This window comes from Mesoplodon bidens (genome assembly GCF_964165515.1).
Source record: "Mesoplodon bidens genome assembly, chromosome: 9".
In the NCBI taxonomy this organism is placed as follows: domain Eukaryota; kingdom Metazoa; phylum Chordata; class Mammalia; order Artiodactyla; family Ziphiidae; genus Mesoplodon; species Mesoplodon bidens.
The window spans coordinates 91,195,095-91,214,977 of NC_138166.1; the positions used below are offsets into that span (position 1 = coordinate 91,195,095).

Sequence of the window (19,883 nt, forward strand, 5' to 3'; positions counted from 1 at the left end):
GAACAGAAATAAGAGCAAGTCTTCCAAACCCTCCTTTCTCCCGACTGCTGCAGGCCCCTGACTCCCAGTCCTAGTCCTAGTCCTGTAACAAAAGGTCCAAGGCAGCGATCAGTGACATGGACAGTAAATAATGGAGATAATCAACAATACGAAAATCTGGGTTTTGTTTTTTGTTTTTTTCTCAAGACGAACAAGGTGGTCTTGTAAAACCAAATAACAAAAAATGGAAAACTATTTTGTTTTATTAAAAAATAAAACAAGAGAGGATAAGATATAATAGAGTTTAAAAGGCATACAAGAATGTTATAAAGATCTATATGATAACAAACTGGAAAACCTAGATAAGAGAAATTTCTGGAAAAAATATAATTTGCAAAATTTGGTGTAATAAATACAGAAATTGAATAGGTTAGACTGGTTTTAAAAATTGAAAGTTTTCAAAAATATTACTCATTCCACCCTCAACCCCAAAATGTGCCAAGTAGACTTAGATGTTTTACAAGTAATTCTACCCAAGTTTTATAGAAAGACAGTGTCTAATAAAACTTGTTTTAGAAAATGATGCTATGGCTTCTGAAATAACAAAACCAGATAAGGGCAGCAGCAGAAAACAAACTTTTAACCTAAATTATATTTATAATCACACATACCAAAATCATTAAAAAAATAGCTAATTGCCTTTACTGGTCTGTTACATAAAAACTAAATCGTGATACATTATGGGTTTTTGCAAGAATTAAGAATACTTCAACATCAGAAAATAACAAAGAATGAAATAATTCCACTTACAACAACATGGATGGACCTACAGATTATCATATTAAATGAAATAAGTCAGAGAAAGACAAATATCATATGATAGCACTTATTTGTGGCATCTTTAAAAAATGGTACAAAACGAATTTATTTACAAAACAGAAATAGACTCACAGACACAGAAAACAAACTTATGGTTACCAAAGGGATAGCGGAGGTGGGGGGCAGGGGAGGGGTGATAAATTAGGAGTTTGAGATTAACATATACCCACTACTATATATAAAACAGGTAAACAACAAGGACCTACTGTAGAGCACAATGAACTATACTCATTATCTTGTAATAACCTAAAATGGAAAAGAATCTGAAAAAGAATATATTTGTATACATATACATGTATAACTGAAATACTTTGCTGTACACTTGAAACTAACACAGCATTGTAAATTAACTATACCTCAATAAAAATAAAATAAAAAAGAAAACACATTATTATAATTTCACCATACTGTGGTTTAAGTGAGATAAACCACATTATCATCCCAAAAGATGCAGAAAAAATAATAAAGTTCAGTGCCTTTTAGGGTCAATTGTTAGAAAACTAGGAAGAGAACACAACTTACTTACCTGATAAAGGTCATCTATCAAAATCCTTAGAGAAAACATTATTTGGAATAAAGAAAATTCAAAGCATTCCTTTCAAGGGACAAGATGATCCACTAGTAACAAAAGTTTTCAACATAGTACTGGAGGTCTTGACCAACATAATAAGTCAAGGAAATAAAATTGGAGGAAAAAGCCATGGAAGAAAAAAAGCAAACCTTGTAATATTTCCACTAATATCATCCCAGACATCAAAAGTCCAAGAAAATTCACAGGCCAAAAATTAAACCTTGTAAGAAAGGTACACTATCAACATAAAAAAAATCAAGTGCTCCCCATCTCTAGCAATAACTAAGTAAAAATATAATAAAAAATAGGATGTCATCTATAATATCAACAAAAACAATAAAGCAATAAGACTTTATGCAGAAAAATTTTAAACTACTGGAGACATAAAAAAAAAAAAACCTTAAAGAAATGGAGAACCACGCCATAGTCATGGATGGGACAATTTAATACTCTAATAATATGAATTTCCTTCAAATTAATACATAAATTCAATGTAATTCCAAGTGAATATGAGAAATACTATTTTGAAGAATCTTGTCAAACTAATTCTATAATTAATTTCAAAGAATAAAGGTTCACAAATGGCTGAGAATATTTTGAAAACATAAAGAACAATAGATTATCCTTATTGAATATTGAGTCATGTAATATTCAAAGATACAGTAATTCAAATAAAGGTGTTTGCATAAGAAAAGACATAAAGGTCAAAGGAAATGCATAGAGAGAGCAGAATAGACTCATGTGTGAGGACAGAATATGTGGGATGTGGGATTATAAATTACTAGAGAAATGATGGATAATTTAGCAAATGGTGCTGGGAATATTTCTCACTAAAATAGAGAAAAATAGGGTTTCCCTGGTGGCACAGTGGTTGAGAGTCCACCTGCCGATGCAGGGGACACGGGTTCGTGCCCCAGTCTGGGAAGATCCCACATGCCACAGAGCGGCTGGGCCCGTGAGCCACGGCCGCTGAGCCTGCGCGTCCAGAGCCTGTGCTCCGCAACGGGAGAGGCCACAATAGTGAGAGGCCCGCATACCGCAAAAAAAAATAATAATAATAATAATAAATAAAATAAAATAGAGAAAAATAAAATCAGTATTCTACCTCACATCATACACAAATATTAAACCCAGATGTATTAAAGGACTAGGAGCAAGAAACAAAAATATTAATATAAAAATCAGCCAGTAGAAAGAGAGGAGAGCGCAAGTATGTATGTTTCTTCTTAGCTCTCTTTTTTCAAGCAGTGTCTCTGGCAGTGGCTGATTCTCCTCTGTTTCCATTTCCCACTGGCAAGCACTCTTCCCAGGCCATCCCTGTCTCTACGGTTCCAGCACAGACAGGCAGCCCCAGCAGTGACCTCAACTCTTGTGGTCTGATTCCCTTCTCTGGAGTCCCAGCTCCTGCCCGATGACCCTCACTGCGCAGCCCATCAGCGGCCACTTGTCCAAGGTCCCACCACTGCTGAATGGCCCTGGCTGCTGAATGCTGATAACACCATCTTTTCCCTTTGTCCCTCCAGACCTGGAGGTGGCAGAGCATTTCTGCAATTGCTAATCCATGGATTGCTATCTATGGGTTACCTCTTTTCAGTTCTTCTAACATCCTGTAACTAGTCCCCTGTACTAAATTCCCTCAATTGAACTATCTCACATGGGATATTTTCCCTCTCTGACACCCTACCCTAGTCCCCAAAATGAGAAATTTTACTTAAGTAATTTGCAGTGGCACCATCAGTCAATGCATATTTTTCTATACAAGTTTTTACAAGCTGTTTTACTGCCACGAAGCAATGCCATTAAGTTTTACTGCTTTTTTCCATTTTATCAAATATTAACATTTCTGGACATGGGTGTATTTTAAAATCCTACTGTACTACATGTTGTAAGCAGTCTAAATACCACCAGCAATAGTATTACTATTTACTTAATTATTGTCCATATGAGTAACATTTATGGCAAAAATAATTCCATAGATTCAGTTTCTTTATATGTTAACTGATGAGGCTTCGGTAGGCTGCTATGGTCTGTTTTAGCACTAGCATTTTAGGATTCTAGGTTGTACCTATAATTTCATGTCCTCAAATTCTACCACATGCCATCTAACTTTGAAAATATTAGCTGTATGCTAATGCACAGCCAGTATCTACAATGAAGCAGAGAACAGTAAAAAGGAAAGGCTTTATTTGAAAAACTTTCCTTCTGCTCATTAAAATTAATCCAGCAATTATTACTTACTATGAATAAGAACATTTTTTGAAAAAGTGAAAATTCTTATAATGAAGAAACCTAAGTACTCCTTCTCACTGGGGTTTATGGTATACTTATGTCTTTTTCCATTTTTGTTCAATAGAGGTAGATTCACTATTAAGGTGAGTTCATGGGAGGCAAAAAAGCCACAAAAGAGGTCTGTTCAGCTTTTCTGCCAACAGTGAGATGTAGCCTGAAATTCAGTGGTGCACACTGGGAAAAAATCATCTTCATGCTTTCAAGCTATTTCCATAAACAATCAATCCTCTGAAATCTGTAATATCATGACAGAGTTAATATAGTGTAGTCATATAATCAACAACATATCCTGGGATCAAATAAATTTGTATAAACCTGGAAAGAAACACATCCTATTGATTTTTTTTTTTTTTACACTAGGCTAATAGCATCCATCCCTTATACTAGACTTGGTTTTGGATTTTGTGAAGCAAGAAGGGAACTGAATAGAATATAATGCTGAAACAGTATCAACTAGGTCACAATAAAAGAAAAGCCAGACTCCATACAATATATCATCTACCCAGCATATAATCAATTGTATTAGACACGAAAAGAAACAAGAAAATGATCCGTGAGGGAGAAAACATTTTTGAAATGATCACTGAATGGACTTAAGAGCAAACTGGACACTGCAAAAAGGGGTCAGTGAACATGAAAACAGCACAATACAAATTACATAATCTGTAAAACAGAGACTAAAATGTTTTATTTTTTTCCCCAAGACCCATAAGGCAATAGCAAGCAATCTAAAGTACACATAATTGAATGCCAGAAGGAGCAGAAAAGGATGGAGCAGAAAATACATGGATGAAAATATTCCAAATTTGTAGGAAAAAAATAAAAGGTCAACCTTAAGTTCCAAAAAGATCGATGAACCTAAAACAGGATAAATACAAAGAAAACCATGTGGAAGTTAGAATAATGCCCATTACAACAACCAGGAAAAATATGCCCACATTCTAATGCCCAGAAACTATGAAAACCGTACAAGGCAAAAGAGCCCTTTCTGGTATGATTACATTAAGGATGTTGACATAGGAGATTATTTTGGATTATCTGTGGGAGGGGGCCCTGATGTCATCACAAAGGTCTTTATAAGGGAAGAAGGGAGGCGGGAGAGTCAGAGAACAAGAGGTGAGTATAGCAGAGGTCAGAGTGAGGTGGGGCCATGAGCCAGGAAAAGTAGGCCACCTCAACAAGTTGAAAAAGACAAGGACGTAGGTTCTTCCCCAGAGTCTCTGGAAGAAACACAGCCCAACCATCCATCTTAGACTTCTGATCTCCCAAACTGTATGATATTACATTTGTGTGGTCTTAAACCACTGCTCATGGTAATTTGCTTACAGAAGTGATAGAAAAGTAAAACAAACACATAGAGGCTTAAAACTAAAAGAAAGAAGTCTCAAAAACAGAGAAAAAAATAAATAAACAGGTGAATAATGATACAAATGGTACCTGACTGTTCATCCTTAAAATATGGAGGCCTGAAGAAAATGAAACAACATATTTAAAGTGCTGGAAGAAGCCAACAAACAAACCAGTCAATCCAGTATTCTATATTCATAAGAATATAGTTCAAAAAAATGAGGATAAAATAAAGACATTTCAGAAAAATTAAATTTGAAATTATTTACTGCCAAGAGAACTGTACTATAAGAAATGCTAAAGGAAATCTTTCAAACTCAAGCAAAATGATACCAGATGAAATCTTTGATCAACAGAAAGAAATGAAGAAAGTTGGAGATGGTGAATATGTGGGTATACATAAAAGACTATGAACTGTTCTTTCACCTCTTAATTTCTTCAAATAACAACTGACTGCTTAAAGCAAAAATATCAATATTGAAATGTGGGGTTTATATGTATGTCAAAGTGTAATACATGAAAAAAATAGCACAAAGTAGGGGAGAAAAAATGAAATTATAAGAGAAAAAGGTCTGTAACAAATTACTTGTATCAAGAATAAAGGAGGGGATTTTACAGACATTAAAAAAATAATAAGAGAGCACTGTGAACAACTTTATGCCAATAGACTTAACAATTTCAATGAAGTGGACAAATTCCTTGAAAAATTCAACTTAGTAAAACTGACTGAAGAAGAAATAGAAAATGTGAATAATTCTATATCTATTCTTGCCTCAAATAAATCTCAAGCCCAGACAGTTCTTTAGGAAATTCTATGAAATACTTAAGGAAAAAAATAGTACCAATCTTATAAAAATTCTTTCAGAAAGCAGACAATCCCTATCTCAATTTACGGGGCCAGCATAACCTTGATATCAAAACCCATAAAGGATATTTCAAGAAAATAAATGTATAGACCAGTATCTTTCATAATCAGTCACAAAAATGCTTAACAAAATATTAGTAAATTGAATCCAGCATATAAAAAATGATAATACATCAAGTGAGGCTTAACTTAGAAATGCAAACTGAGTAATTTTTTTAAAAAAATCAATGGAATTTGTGATCTAAAGAAAATAAAGGAAAAAATCAGGTCACTTCCATATATTAAAAAAAAAGCATTTGATTAAATACATCACTCATTTGTGACTTAAAAAAACTCTCAGGAAACTGACATAGAATCATAATTACTTAATTACATAAAGGGCTTTTATAAAAACAACAACAACCAAACAGCATACCTCATGAGGAAATATGGAATGCTTCCTCCTATAATCAGGAAGAAGGCAAGCATGTTCATTCTTACCACAGTTACTCAACATATTGCCAGCTCATTCAATAAGGCAAGAAAAATAAAAGGTGTGTAAGGAAATAAAACTGTCCTATTCACAGGCCACACAATTATGTAGACAAAAAAACCTAAGGTATATATCAAAAACTACTAGAACTAATGAGTGAATTTAGCAAAGCTGCAAGACAAAGTCAATAAATAAGTATCTACATGTGTGTGTACACAAAGACATCAGTTATTTCTATATATTAGCAATAATAATTACAGGTGAAATTTAAAATCATACTATTTAAAATACTTAGGAATGAATTTAACAAAAGGTATGCAAGGACCTGAAAAGTGCACTGAAACTATAAAAGACTGCTAAGAGAAATTAAAGAACACCTAAATAAATGGAGAAATATATCATGCTTATAGATTAGAACATTCAATAATGTTAATATGCCAATTCTCCTAGATTTACCTATAGATTCAATGCAATCCCAATTAAAATCCAAACAGTTTTATGTAGACACAAACTAATTCTAAAATCTATACACAAATTCAAAAGATGTAGAATAACCCTAACACCGTTAGAAAAGCAAGGTGAAATGATTCATATTACCAGGTTGAAGACTTACAATAAATCTATAGCAATCAACACAGTGTGGAAGTGGCATAAGGATAAACAAATCAATGAAACAATAGAGTTCAGAAAAAGACCCACATACAATCAAGAGGCAAAGGCACCAAGACAATTCTATAGAAAAGGGAAGTCTACTCAAAAAATAGTGCTGGAAAAAAACTGGATAAATGTATTTTTAAAAATCATGAATAAGATTCTTTTTTTTTTTTTTTTTTTTTTCTTTTTGCGGTATGTGGGCCTCTCACTGTTGTGGCCTCTCCCATTGCGGAGCACAGGCTCCGGATGCGCAGGCCCAGCGGCCATGGCTCACGGGCCCAGCCGCTCCGCGGCATATGGGATCCTCCCAGACCGGGGCACGAACCCGTATCCCCTGCATCGGCAGGCGGACTCTCAACCACTGCGCCACCAGGGAGGCCCCGAATAAGATTCTTTTATTTCACCTCTCATGATGTTATTAAGAAACTTGCAAAGTTTTGGATAATTGTATCTTTAGAAATGAAACTTGAAGCTACTTTGCAGAATACACAACAGTTTGAGCTGAATCATATACTTATACATAAAAGCTAACACTATAAATCTTCAAGAAGAAGACAAAGGAGAATATCTTCCCAACCTTTCCTGGAGTAAGCAATGATTTAAGAAGGACACAAAAAGCTCAACCATGAAATATGCCTACATCCTAAAACTGGAATTCATAAGAATGTTTAAACTTCTGATGATCAAAAGAAACATTAAAAAAGTAAAAAGATAAAAATAAACTGAGAACATATTTGCACTAAATATATCTGTCAAAAGACTTGAATTCAGAATATATAAACATTACCTTCAACAATAAAAGATAAACAGCCCATCAAAATATGCAAAAAATACAGACATTTTTTAAAAAATCAAAAAGACATAAAAGGTAAAAATAAAGAAATAACATGTCTTACTCTTTTTTGTTGGACATAATTGACTATATAAAACATAATTTCTTTCTTTCTAGGGATTTAATTTTATCCTCTCATTCTGTTTCATCAAGTGTAATATTATAATAGCTTTTTGTCTCTATCCATGAACACATTTTCAGAACCTGTAGGGTATTAAATTCCTAACACTTCCCATCAGGTATTCTTAGACATTGCTGTTGGGCAAATTTCTAGAAAGCAGTTTTATAATTTTTATTAAGAGGCTTTAAAATGTTTATGCCATTGAATCAGTCATTTCTCTCGGGGGATTTGACATAAGAAAATAATTTGAAATGTTAACTGTGGTTTATAGACATTATGTTAATTACAGGAGCGTTTTACACCACCAAACATCGAGAAACCTAAAAGTTCCATAAAGGAAGCTTTTCATAAAGGAATAATTATTATATAAATTGAGACATAGTTACACAATGAAAGAGTAGGATATACTTATAATATGATTCCCTACATATTTAAAAACATGGAAATAAAGCAATTGAAAGGGAACACATCAAAATATAAATATGGATCATGTTATGGATCATGTGATTCTGTGTGATAGTTTTAGTTCTTATACTTACATGTGTTATCAAAATAAACATTTAATATTACTTTTTTCTAAAAAAAAAAAGATTATCTGGTATGTGTACAACTTCAACCCTGGGAGTTTCTCTATGTAACTTTTCTCACTGAATAACCTTTTGCTTTTCTAATTCATAAATATCAAACAGCCTACATATTTTAATTTCAATTAACAAAAAGAAAGCGGGCTATGCTTTCCTTAAAGTTCAGGAGACTGAAATCTTTGGATTACATACCACATAGCAAATTAGGCTCCCAATTCCTCCATCTGAATAATGCTTTGAACTGTCTTGAAGAGTTTTAGATTACTTAGAAACAGACTCAACATGAAAGGCCCTTTACAACTGTAATGGCAGAAAATTGTGGCAGAAGTAAATACAACTTACAGGGTCTGATTATGGTCTGTGTAGAATCCAAAAAGCTAATCAGGTTACCAAGCACCCAATGAAAAATCATCTTAATTAATAGGAATGCATTTCAACCAGTAAAATGAATTGAATACTTCTGCTTTGAAATGTGCAATTACAAGATAAAGTCTAAAAGAAACAATCTTTTCTCCCATTCTAGTAATTCTATTTCAACTCTCTCTTAAAGCACCACTCTGAATATTTTAAATACACAAAAATACATACACTTTTACCCAAATAACTACACTCTTCTGTTTATATAATCATCTTACACAGATGTGTGAGTTTTCAAATAATTTCCCTTCTTAGAAACAATAGTTTCAAGGCATGTGAAATTTAAGGACTGAAAATAAAGTACTTTCACTATTGAGTAAAAAAAAAATACAAGTGTCTGCTATATGAATAGGAAGGTAAGATGTGTATGAATATGAAGCAATATTATTTAAAGAACATGGGGATGTTCAAGATTGTGCAGTATAATCTACATTTAATAATTTTAATTCCATTTTCTCTACACCAACTCCCATCTATTATTTTCCTCCTTTTCCTACTAATGATGGGATGGGAAAGAAAAGGATTTGATAGACCCCCCTAAATACTCTCTTCTGACCTAGAGGGATCTCCTGAGCTCTAAACATATATTTCAAACTGCACATTTCTATATCTTCTTAGATGTCTCACAGGGGTTTCAATTTTAACTTATATAAAACAGAGTTCATTTTTTGACACTATTACCTTTCTTTTATGTTTTCTATCACATATAATATATTCACCCTTTGCCCATGCTGGCCACCTGGCAGTCACTGATACTCCTTTCTCACCCTTCACAATAAGTCCGTATCAATAACTCTTGAATTCACCAACCCCTCCTATCTTCATCACCACTGTCTTTCTTCAGGCTTTCGGATCTCCTCACCTCTTCACCTGGACTTTGGTACCAATGTCCTGATTTGTCCATCTGTCTCCAGAAGTTAAGATTCTGGTCACCTTTCACACTGACATCCAGATAACTTTTCTGAGCAACAAATCTGATCCTGTCTCATGCCATCTGCTGCAACCTCCCCATAACAGTTAAAACAACAAATTATAAAAACCCAACTCTTTCTGCCCTTTATTCACCATTTGTATCATCACTCTGAACCACCACTAGTAGCTCTCCTGGTTTCCATGCCCTCTTAGGCTGATCCCTCTAGGGGAGCAGCCACTTGGCCATCTCACCCATAGAGACTCCTGCCTCCTCTGTGAAATTTTTGCTGATCTCCCCAGTTTGTAAACACAGTCCTCCTTTCTATCATCACACATGCCTTTCTCCTAGAATTTATGTCAGACTGTTATTGCTCATTTCTTTCTTCATCTCTCCCCACAACATGAACTGTGGGCATCCTGAGGACACAGCTTTTCTACTGGTTCATTTTGTAACCATTTTACCTAGCAGAATGTCATTTATGGATTCAATAAGTATTTGGGGATTCAACAACTATTCAATAAATAGTCATGACCGACATTGAATGAATGAGAGCAGTGAGACATTTTAAATCTGTATTACCTTGAATTTACAAAACTCCTGTTAATTAGAGACCATCAATATTGCCCATATTTTCCATATGCTGCATGGCATCTAATGATCCAGCCTCAAAAGTTACGCAGCATCAATTCCACTGTACTCTATTTGCCAAGTATTTGTAAGCCCACCTAGATTCAAGGGGAGGGTATACAGACGCAAACTGTTCATGGGAGTAGTTCCCAAAATTGGATGCCACTTCCAAACCACAGTCACCATCAAAAGATGCTAGTGAACTAACTTATTATTTTGAAAATGTATATATAAAAGAACCATTTATCCTGCTTCTCTGAAACAAACTGTATAACTAAGTAACAAAACAGTAGGAATAGAAAACAATTTCTCTTTAGAGACATATTCCAGTTAATAAATGAAGAAGGATAGAAGTAGAATATCACAATTTTGCAACCACTGATGATTCCTGGATGCAGACATTGATCATCAAAGACTGTTAACGAGAGAGAGAGAAAGAGAGAGAGAGAGAGCGAGAGAGAGAGAGAGAGAGAGAGAGAGAGAACGAGACATTACATATCCTCTTTTGGAAGAATAAAACACTACTTACAAAAGAGATCTGGGAAAAATGTGTCTGATGAATCTATATCCAAATATCAACTTGGCGGAAACAGGGAAGAGAGAAGAACACGTCATTGAGACTTTGGGGATGTTATCAGCACAGTACAGGACAAATAGCCTGGTTTCTTTAATAAATAAATGAAGGGAAAAAAAAGAGAGAGACAGATGGGTGTGTGGGAACCTACAGAGACTTAAGTGTCATACCAACCAATCACAGTGAATGCATTTTATTTGAATCCTGAAGAAAACAAGCAGAGCATAAGAAAACAAATGACATCTGCAAGACAATTAAAAATTTGAATACTGAGCATTTAGTGATATTCAGAAGTTATTATTTTAATTTTTGAGATAACATGTTGTGATTGTATCCATAAAAGAAAATCTTACCTTTTAAAAAACACATTCAGAAAATTTCATGGGTAAAATGATATAATGTCTGGGACTTACTTCAAAATAATATAAGAGAGGAGATCATAGCTGGGGACAGAAATAAAATTGTCCATGAACTGATCATTACAGAGGCTAAGGGATGGTGCATGAGGGTCCAATATACTATCTGTTTTTACACTGATCTTTTCCCATAACAAGTATTTATTCTTAAACACACTTTAGGTGGAAGCACGTGCTCGGCTTCCCGAGGCACCCCTTTCCCCTTTGTGAGTAGAGCCTGGGTACAGAATGTCACCAACCTTTGCCTGATTTCATCAAACAAGCCTTCTGACAGGTCTCCCATCCTCTAGCTTTCTCCTGGCTTCACTCCATCTTCTCCAGGATGATCCAGCTGTGTGGCTGACAGGGTCTTGGTGCTCCAGCCAGGTGTCAGGCCTGAGCCTCGGAGGTGGGAGAGCCGAGTTCAGGACACTGGTCCACCAGAGACCTCCCAGCCCCTTGTAGTATCAGTTGGCAAGAGCTCTCCCAGAGATCTCCGTCTCAATGCTAAGACCCAGCTCCACTCAACGAACAAGCTCCAGTGCTGGACACCCCATGCCAAACAACTAGCAAGACAGGAACACAACCACAGCCATTAGCAGAGAGGTTGCCTAAAATCACAATAAGTTCACAGACACTGAAAAACACACCATCGGATGCGGTCCTGCCCACCAGAAAGACAAGATCCAGCCTCATCCATCAGAACACAGGCACTAGTCCCCTCCACCAGGAAGCCTACACAACCCATTGAACCAACCTTACCCACTGGGGGCAGACACCAAAAACAATGGCAACTACAAACCTGCAGTCTGCGAAAATGAGACCCCAAACACAGTAAGTTAAGCAAAATGAGAAGACAGAAATACACAGCAGATGAAGGAGAAAGGTAAAAACCCACCAGACCAAAAAAAATGAAGACAAAATAGTCAGTCTACCTGAAAAAGAATTCCGAGTAATGATAGTAAAGATGATCCAAAATCTTGGAAATAGAATGGAGAAAATACAAGAAACATTTAACAAGGACCTAGAAGAACTATGGAGCAATCAAACAATGATGATCAACACAATAAATGAAATTTAAAATTCTCTAGAAGGAATCAATAGCAGAATAACTGAGATAGAAGAAAGGATAAGTGACCTAGAAGATACAATAGTGGAAATAACTAACACAGAGCAGAAAAAAAAAAAAATGCAAAGAATTGAGGACAGTCTCAGAGACCTGTGGGACAACATTAAATGCACCAACATTCAAATTATAGGGGTCCCAGAAGAAGAAAAAAATAAAGGGACTGTGAAAATATTTGAAAAGATTATAGTTGAAAACTCCCCTAATATGGGAAAGGAAATAGTCAATCAAGTCCAGGAAGCACAGAGAGTCCCATACAGGATAATTCAAAGGAGAAACACGCCAAGATATATATTAATCAAACTATCAAAAATTAAATACAAAGAAAAAATATTAAAAGCAGCAAGGGAAAACCAACAAATAACATACAAGGGAATCCCCATAAAGTTAACAGCTGCTCTTTCAGCAGAAACTCTGCAACCCAGAAGGGTGTGGCAGGACATATTTAAAGTGATGAAAGGGTAAAAGCTACAATCAAGATTACTGTACCCAGCAAGGATCTCATTCAGATTCGCTGGAGAAACTAAAATCTTTACAGACAAGCAAAAGCTAAGAGAATTCATCACCACCAAACCAGCTTTTCAACAAATGCTAAAGGAACTTCTCTAGGCAGGAAACACAAGAGAAGGAAAAGACCTAAAAAGACAAACAAACCCAAAACAATTAAGAAAATGGTAATAGGAACATACGTATTGATAATGACCTTAAATGTAAATGGATTAAATGCTCCAACCAAAAGACATAGACTGGCTGAATGGATACAAAAACAAGACCTGATTATATGCTGCCTACAAGAGACCCACTTCAGACCTAGGAATATGTACAGACTGAAAGTGAGGGGATGGAAAAAGATATTCCAGGCAAATTGAATTCAAATAAAGCTAGAGTAGCCATTATCATATCAGACAGAATAGACTTTAGAATAAAGCCTATTACAAGAGACAAAGAAGGACACTACATAATGATCAAGGGATCGATCCAAGAAGAAGATATAACAATTGTAAATATTTATGCACCCAACATAGGAGCACCATAATACATAAGGCAAATGCTAACAGCCATAAAAGGGGAAATCTACAGTAGTACAATAATAGTAGGGGACTTTAACACCCCACTTTCCCCAATGGACAAGTCATCCAAAATGAAAGTAAATAAGGAAACACAACCTATAAATGACACATTAAACAAGATGGACTTAACTGATATTTAGAGGACATTCCATCCAAAAACAACAGAATACACTTTCTTCTCAAGTGCTCATGGAACATTCTCTAGGATAGATCATATCTTGGGTCACAAATAAAGCCTTGGTAAATTTAAGAAAATTGAAATCATATCAAGTATCTTTTCTGGCCACAACACTATAAGACTAGATATCAATTACAGGAAAAAAAATCTGTAAAAAATACAAACACATGAGGGCTAAACAATACACTACTAAATAACCAAGAGATAACTGAAGAAATCAAAGAGGAAATCAAAAAATATCTAGGAACAAATGGCAATGAAAACACGATGACCCAAAGCCTATGGGATGCAGCAAAAGCAGTTTTAAGAGGGAAGTTTATAGCAATACAATCCTACCTCAAGAAAAAAGAAAAATCTCACATAAACAACCTAACCTTAAACCTAAAGCAATTAGAGAAAGAAGAACAAAAAACCCAAAGTCAGCAGAAGGAAAGAAGTCATAAAGATCCGATCAGAAATAAATGAAAAAGAAATGAAGGAAATGATAGCAAAGATCAATAAAACTAAACGCTGGTTCTTTGAGAAGATAAACAAAATTGATAAACCATTAGCCAGACTCAAGAAGAAAAAAAGGGGAAAGACTCAAATCAATAGAATTAGAAATGAAAAAGGATAACTAACAACTGACAGTGCAGAAATACAAAGAATCATGAGAGATAACTACACGCAACTATATGCCAATAAAATGGACAACCTAGAAGAAATGGACAAATTCTTAGAAAAGCACAACCTTCCGAAACTGAACGAGGAAAAAATAGAAAATATAAACAGACCAATCACAAGCACTGAAATTGAAACTGTCATTAAAAATCTTCCAACAAACAAAAGCCCAGGACCAGATAGCTTCGCAGGCGAATTCTATCAAACATTTAGAGAAGAGCTAACACCCATCCTTCTCAAACTCTTCCAAAATATAGTAGAGGAACACTCCCAAACTCTTTCTACGAGGCCACCATCACCCTGATACCAAAACCAGACAAAGATGTCACAAAAAAAGAAAACTACAGGCCAATATCACTGATGAACATAGATGCAAAAATCCTCAACAAAATACTAGCAAACAGAATCCAACAGCACATTAAAAGGATCATACACCATGATCAAGTGGGGTTTATTCCAGGAATGCAAGGATTCTTCAATGTACACAAATCAATCAATGTGATACACCATATTAACAAATTGAAGGATCAAGACCATATGATAATCTCAACAGATGCAGAAAACGCTTTTGACAAAATTCAACACCCATTTATGATAAAAATCCTCCAGAAAGTAGGCATAGAGGGAGCTTTCCTGAACATAATAAAGGCCATATATGACAAACCCACAGCCAACATCACTCTCAATGGTGAAAAACTGAAACCATTTCCACTAAGATCAGGAACACGACAAGGTTGCTCACTCTCACCACTACTATTCAATACAGTTCTGGAAGTTTTAGCCACAGCAATCATAGAAGAAAAAGTAATAAAAGGCATCCAATTTGGAAAAGAAGTAAAGCTGTCACTGTTTGCCGATGACATGATACTATACATAGAGAATCCTAAAGATACTACCAGAAAACGACTAGAGCTAATTAATGAATCTGGTAAAGTATCAGGATGAAAAATTAATGCACAGAAATCTCTGGCATTTCTAAACACTAATGATGAAAAATCTGAAAGTGAAATTAAGGAAACACTCCCATTTACAACTGCAACAAAAAGAATAAAATACCTAGGAATAAACCTACCTAAGGAGACAAAAGACCTGTATGCAGAAAACTATAAGACACTGATGAAAGAAATTAAAGATGATACAAATAGATGGAGAGATATACCATGTTGTTGGATTGGAAGAATAAACATTGTGAAAATGACTATACTACCCAAAGCAATTTACAGATTCAGTGCAATCTCTATCAAACTACCAATGGCATTTTTCACAGAACTACAACAAAAAATTTCACAATCTGTATGGAAACAAAAAAGACCCCAAATAGCCAAAGCAATCTTGAGAAAGAAAAATGAGCTGGAGGAATCAGGCTCCTGGACTTCAGACTATACTACAAAGCTACAGTAATCAAGACAGTATGGTACTGGCACAAAAACAGAAATACAGATTAATGGAACAGGATAGAAAGTTCACAGATAAACCCACACACATATGGTCACCTTATCTTTGATAAAGGAGGCAAGAATATACAATGGTGAAAGGACAGCTTCTTCAATAAGTGGTGCTGGGAAAACTGGACAGCTACATGTAAAAGAACGAAATTAGAACACTCCGTAACACCATAAACAAAAATAAACTCAAAATGGATTAAAAGCCTAAATGTAAGGCCAGACACTATCAAACTCTTAGAGAAAAACATAGGCAGAACACTCTATGACATAAATCACAGCAAGATCCTTTGTGACCCACCTCCTAGAGAAATGGAAATAAAAACAAAAATAAACAAATGGGACCTAGTGAAACTTAAAAGCTTTTGTACTACAAAGGAAACCATAAACAAGATGAAAAGACAACCCTCAGAATGGGAGAAAATATTTGCAAACGGAGCAACTGACAAAGGATTAACCTCCAAATATACAAGCAGCTCATGCAGCTCAATATCAAAAAAATAAACAACCCAATCCAAAAATGGGCAGATGACCTAAATAGACATTTCTCCAAAGAAGATATACAGATTGCCAACAGACACATGAAAGGATGCTCAGCATCACTAATCATTAGAAAAATGCAAATCAAAACTACAATGAGGTATCACCTCACACCAGTCAGAATGGCCATCATCAAAAAATCTACAAACAATAAATGATGGAGAGGGTGTGGAGAAAAGGTAACCCTCTTGCACTGTTGGTGGGAATGTAAATTGATACAGCCACTATGGAGAACAATATGGAGGTTCCTTAAAAAACTAAAAGTCAAACTACTATATGATCCAGCAATCCCACTACTGGGCATATACCCTGAGAAAACCATAATTCAAAAAGGGTCATGTACCACAATGTTCACTGCAGCACTATTTACAATAGCCAGGACATGGAATCAACCTAAGTGTCCATCGACAGATGAATAGATAAAGAAGATGTGGCACATATATACAATGAAATATTACTCAGCCATAAAAAATGAAATTGAGTTATTTGTAGTGAGACGGATGGACCTAGAGTCAGTCATACAAGTGAAGTCAGTCAGAAAGAGAAAAACAAGTATCATATGCTAACACACATATATGGACTCTAAAAAAATATATGGTTCTGATGAACCTAGGGGCAGGACAGTAATAAAAACGCAAACATAGAGAATGGACTTGAGGACATGGGGAGGGGGACGGGTAAGTTGGTATGAAGTGAGAGAGTGGCATGGACATATATACACTACCAAATGTAAAATAGATAGCTAGTGGGAAGCAGCCGCATAGCACAGGGAGATCAGCTTGGTGCTTTGTTACCACCTAGAGGAGTGGGATAGGAAGATGTAAGAGGGAGGGGATATGGGGATATATGTATACATATAGCTGATTCACTTTTTGATACAGCAGAAACTAACACACCATTGTAAAGCAATTATACTCCAATAAAGACGTTAAAAAAACTTTTTTAATAAAAAAAACACACTTTACTAATTCCTCAAAGTCAAAACTCCTAGATAAATTCTATAATGCACCTTGTGATCTCACCCCTGCCTGCCTCTCCAGCATCACCTACATCACTCTCACTTTTCACCTACCTTTATGCTACATAAGACTAACTGTAGTCTCCACAGAGGACTATGATCTCTAATACTACCAAGGGTATGTTAATTTCCCTTTTTCCAGAATGCCAAGTCCATTCTTCTTCTCCTGGCAAAATTCATTCATCCTGTCACATTTACTCGTTGACAATTACAGGTATCAGGCTCGCTGCTGTGTACCAGAGATATACCGGAGTGATGGATCCCGACCATCTGCCACTCCCACCCAGCACTCCACCCCTTCCCTGCGCTCCTTTTTTGTCCTGTGAAACTGACCCATTTAGACTGTATTAATGGCTCCCTTGTCCTCCGGCTTCTGTTAGACTTCTCCAGAGGGAGACAACGGCAGAAGATCTGGAGGGCAAGAATTGTATTGATGTCCCTGACCCTCTCCCTGCCAGGCTGGCACAGGACGGCTGCTTTCACTTAGCAATACTACTCCTAACAGGTGGTCTTTCCCAAATAGTTCTCTTTCTGTTACAACTGACTGCCTTTGCACCTTTAGCTCAGGAATACAACACCATCCGTTGCTGCTTCTCATAAACCTAGTGCACTATTTGTAAAGAGCCCCTCCATTAAATTCTCCTCTAATTACCCAGTTTCACTCTGCCATCTCCTTCTTGTTCAGACTTTAATTATATAATTGTAAGCAGAAACAACCCAAACCAAAAAAAAGACTATAAAGAGAACCTGACACACATACAGACTGAAAAGTTATAGAAGACGGAGGGGTAAAGAACATTTGAGAGAGAGGCAGCATATGCAGTGTCCCTGTGGTACAAAAGAAGCAAGGGATGCCCAAAGCTATACTTGACTTGACAGGCAACGAGCTAGAAAACAAAGAGGGCAGTGGGAAAGGATGGAGAATCAGAGAGAAACTCAATTTTGTGATAAAGATTTAGATTTTGATCTTGAGAGCAATGGGAAAGTGTCTTAATATTCTCCCTGCCCTCCCAAGCCTAGGTAAGGGATCATCTTCTCTGAGACATTCCCTGACAGCCTTCTACCACACAGCCAGGACTAGGAAGCTCTCACACACAGTAAACATTCAAGACATGGTCACTGGATTAGTGAAAAAATGAATGAGTAAAACACATGTGGCCAGGTTTGTCTTGGGCACCTCCAAGAATTCTGCCTGGCACATACCCTACCTGGACTTATTCCTATTTGCTCTTGGCTGAGTCTTTACCTATAGTTAGCATAAAGACCTTTGGAGAGAAAGAGCTATATATGAGCTACAACTCTGAAAATTAGATCAATCCTAGAGCAATCTTTTACACCTAATGGCCATTTCATTGTAGACATGGCACATGTAACAAGCAACATCACCATCTCAGGCGATGGACATTCTTGCCATAATCATAATAGGGTATTCTGTTAAATCTCACTAATTCGAGGTGATGGAGGAAAAGTCATTTGGAATTCACAAGGTGAGTGAAAAAGAGTTGTTTTGGGTTGTTCAGGACAAGAAGTACAACCTTCTTGCTTTGAGGCATAGGTATGGCACAAACCAAGTGCTAGCCAAGTGCAAGTAGAAGCTTTATTTTAATTCGCTTTACAAACTGATAGTGTGGCCTGATTTACACCGGATAAAATGATAAGCAAACTTGGGCTTCCCTGGTGGCGCAGTGGTTAAGAATCCACCTGCCAATGCAGGGGACACGGGTTTGAGCCCTGGTCCGGGAAGACCCCACATGCCACAGAGCAACTAAGCCCATGCGCCACAACTACTGAGCCCGTGTCACAACTACGGAAGCCCGCACGCCTAGAGCCCATGCTGCGCAACAAGAGAAGCCACTGCAATGAGAAGCCCGCGCACCGCAAGGAAGAGTAGCCCCTGCTCGACACAACTAGAGAAAAGCCTGTATGCAGCAACAAAGACCCAATGCAGCCAAAAATAATAAATAAAATCTAAAAAAATGATAAGCAAACTTTTTAATTGGTTTCCTCATCATTCAATAATAAGTTGAAACACATGGCTAAAACCTGCTTGAAACTGACCTTATACTATTCGTTTACTTTTTTTTTTTTTTCCGGTACGCGGGCCTCTCACTGTTGTGGCCTCTCCCGTTGTGGAGCACAGGCTCCGGACGCACAGGCCCAGCGGCCACGGCTCACGAGCCCAGCCGCTCCACAGCATGTGGGATCCTCCTGGACCGGGGCACGAACCCGTGTCCCCCGCATCGGCAGGCGGACTCTCAAGCACTGCGCCACCAGGGAAGCCCTGTACGTTTACTTTTTTAATGCCAGCAAACAAAATTAAAATGCAAGGT

General features: G+C 36.5%; 1 protein-coding gene across 2 annotated transcripts in view; it reads right to left on the reverse strand.

Moving 5' to 3' along the window:
• DGKI (diacylglycerol kinase iota) overlaps window positions 1-19,883 on the reverse strand; it is a gene marked incomplete at its 5' end in the record, with an annotated part of 459,522 nt that overhangs the window by 153,531 nt on the left and 286,108 nt on the right. The gene's annotated exons all lie outside the window — the stretch shown is intronic.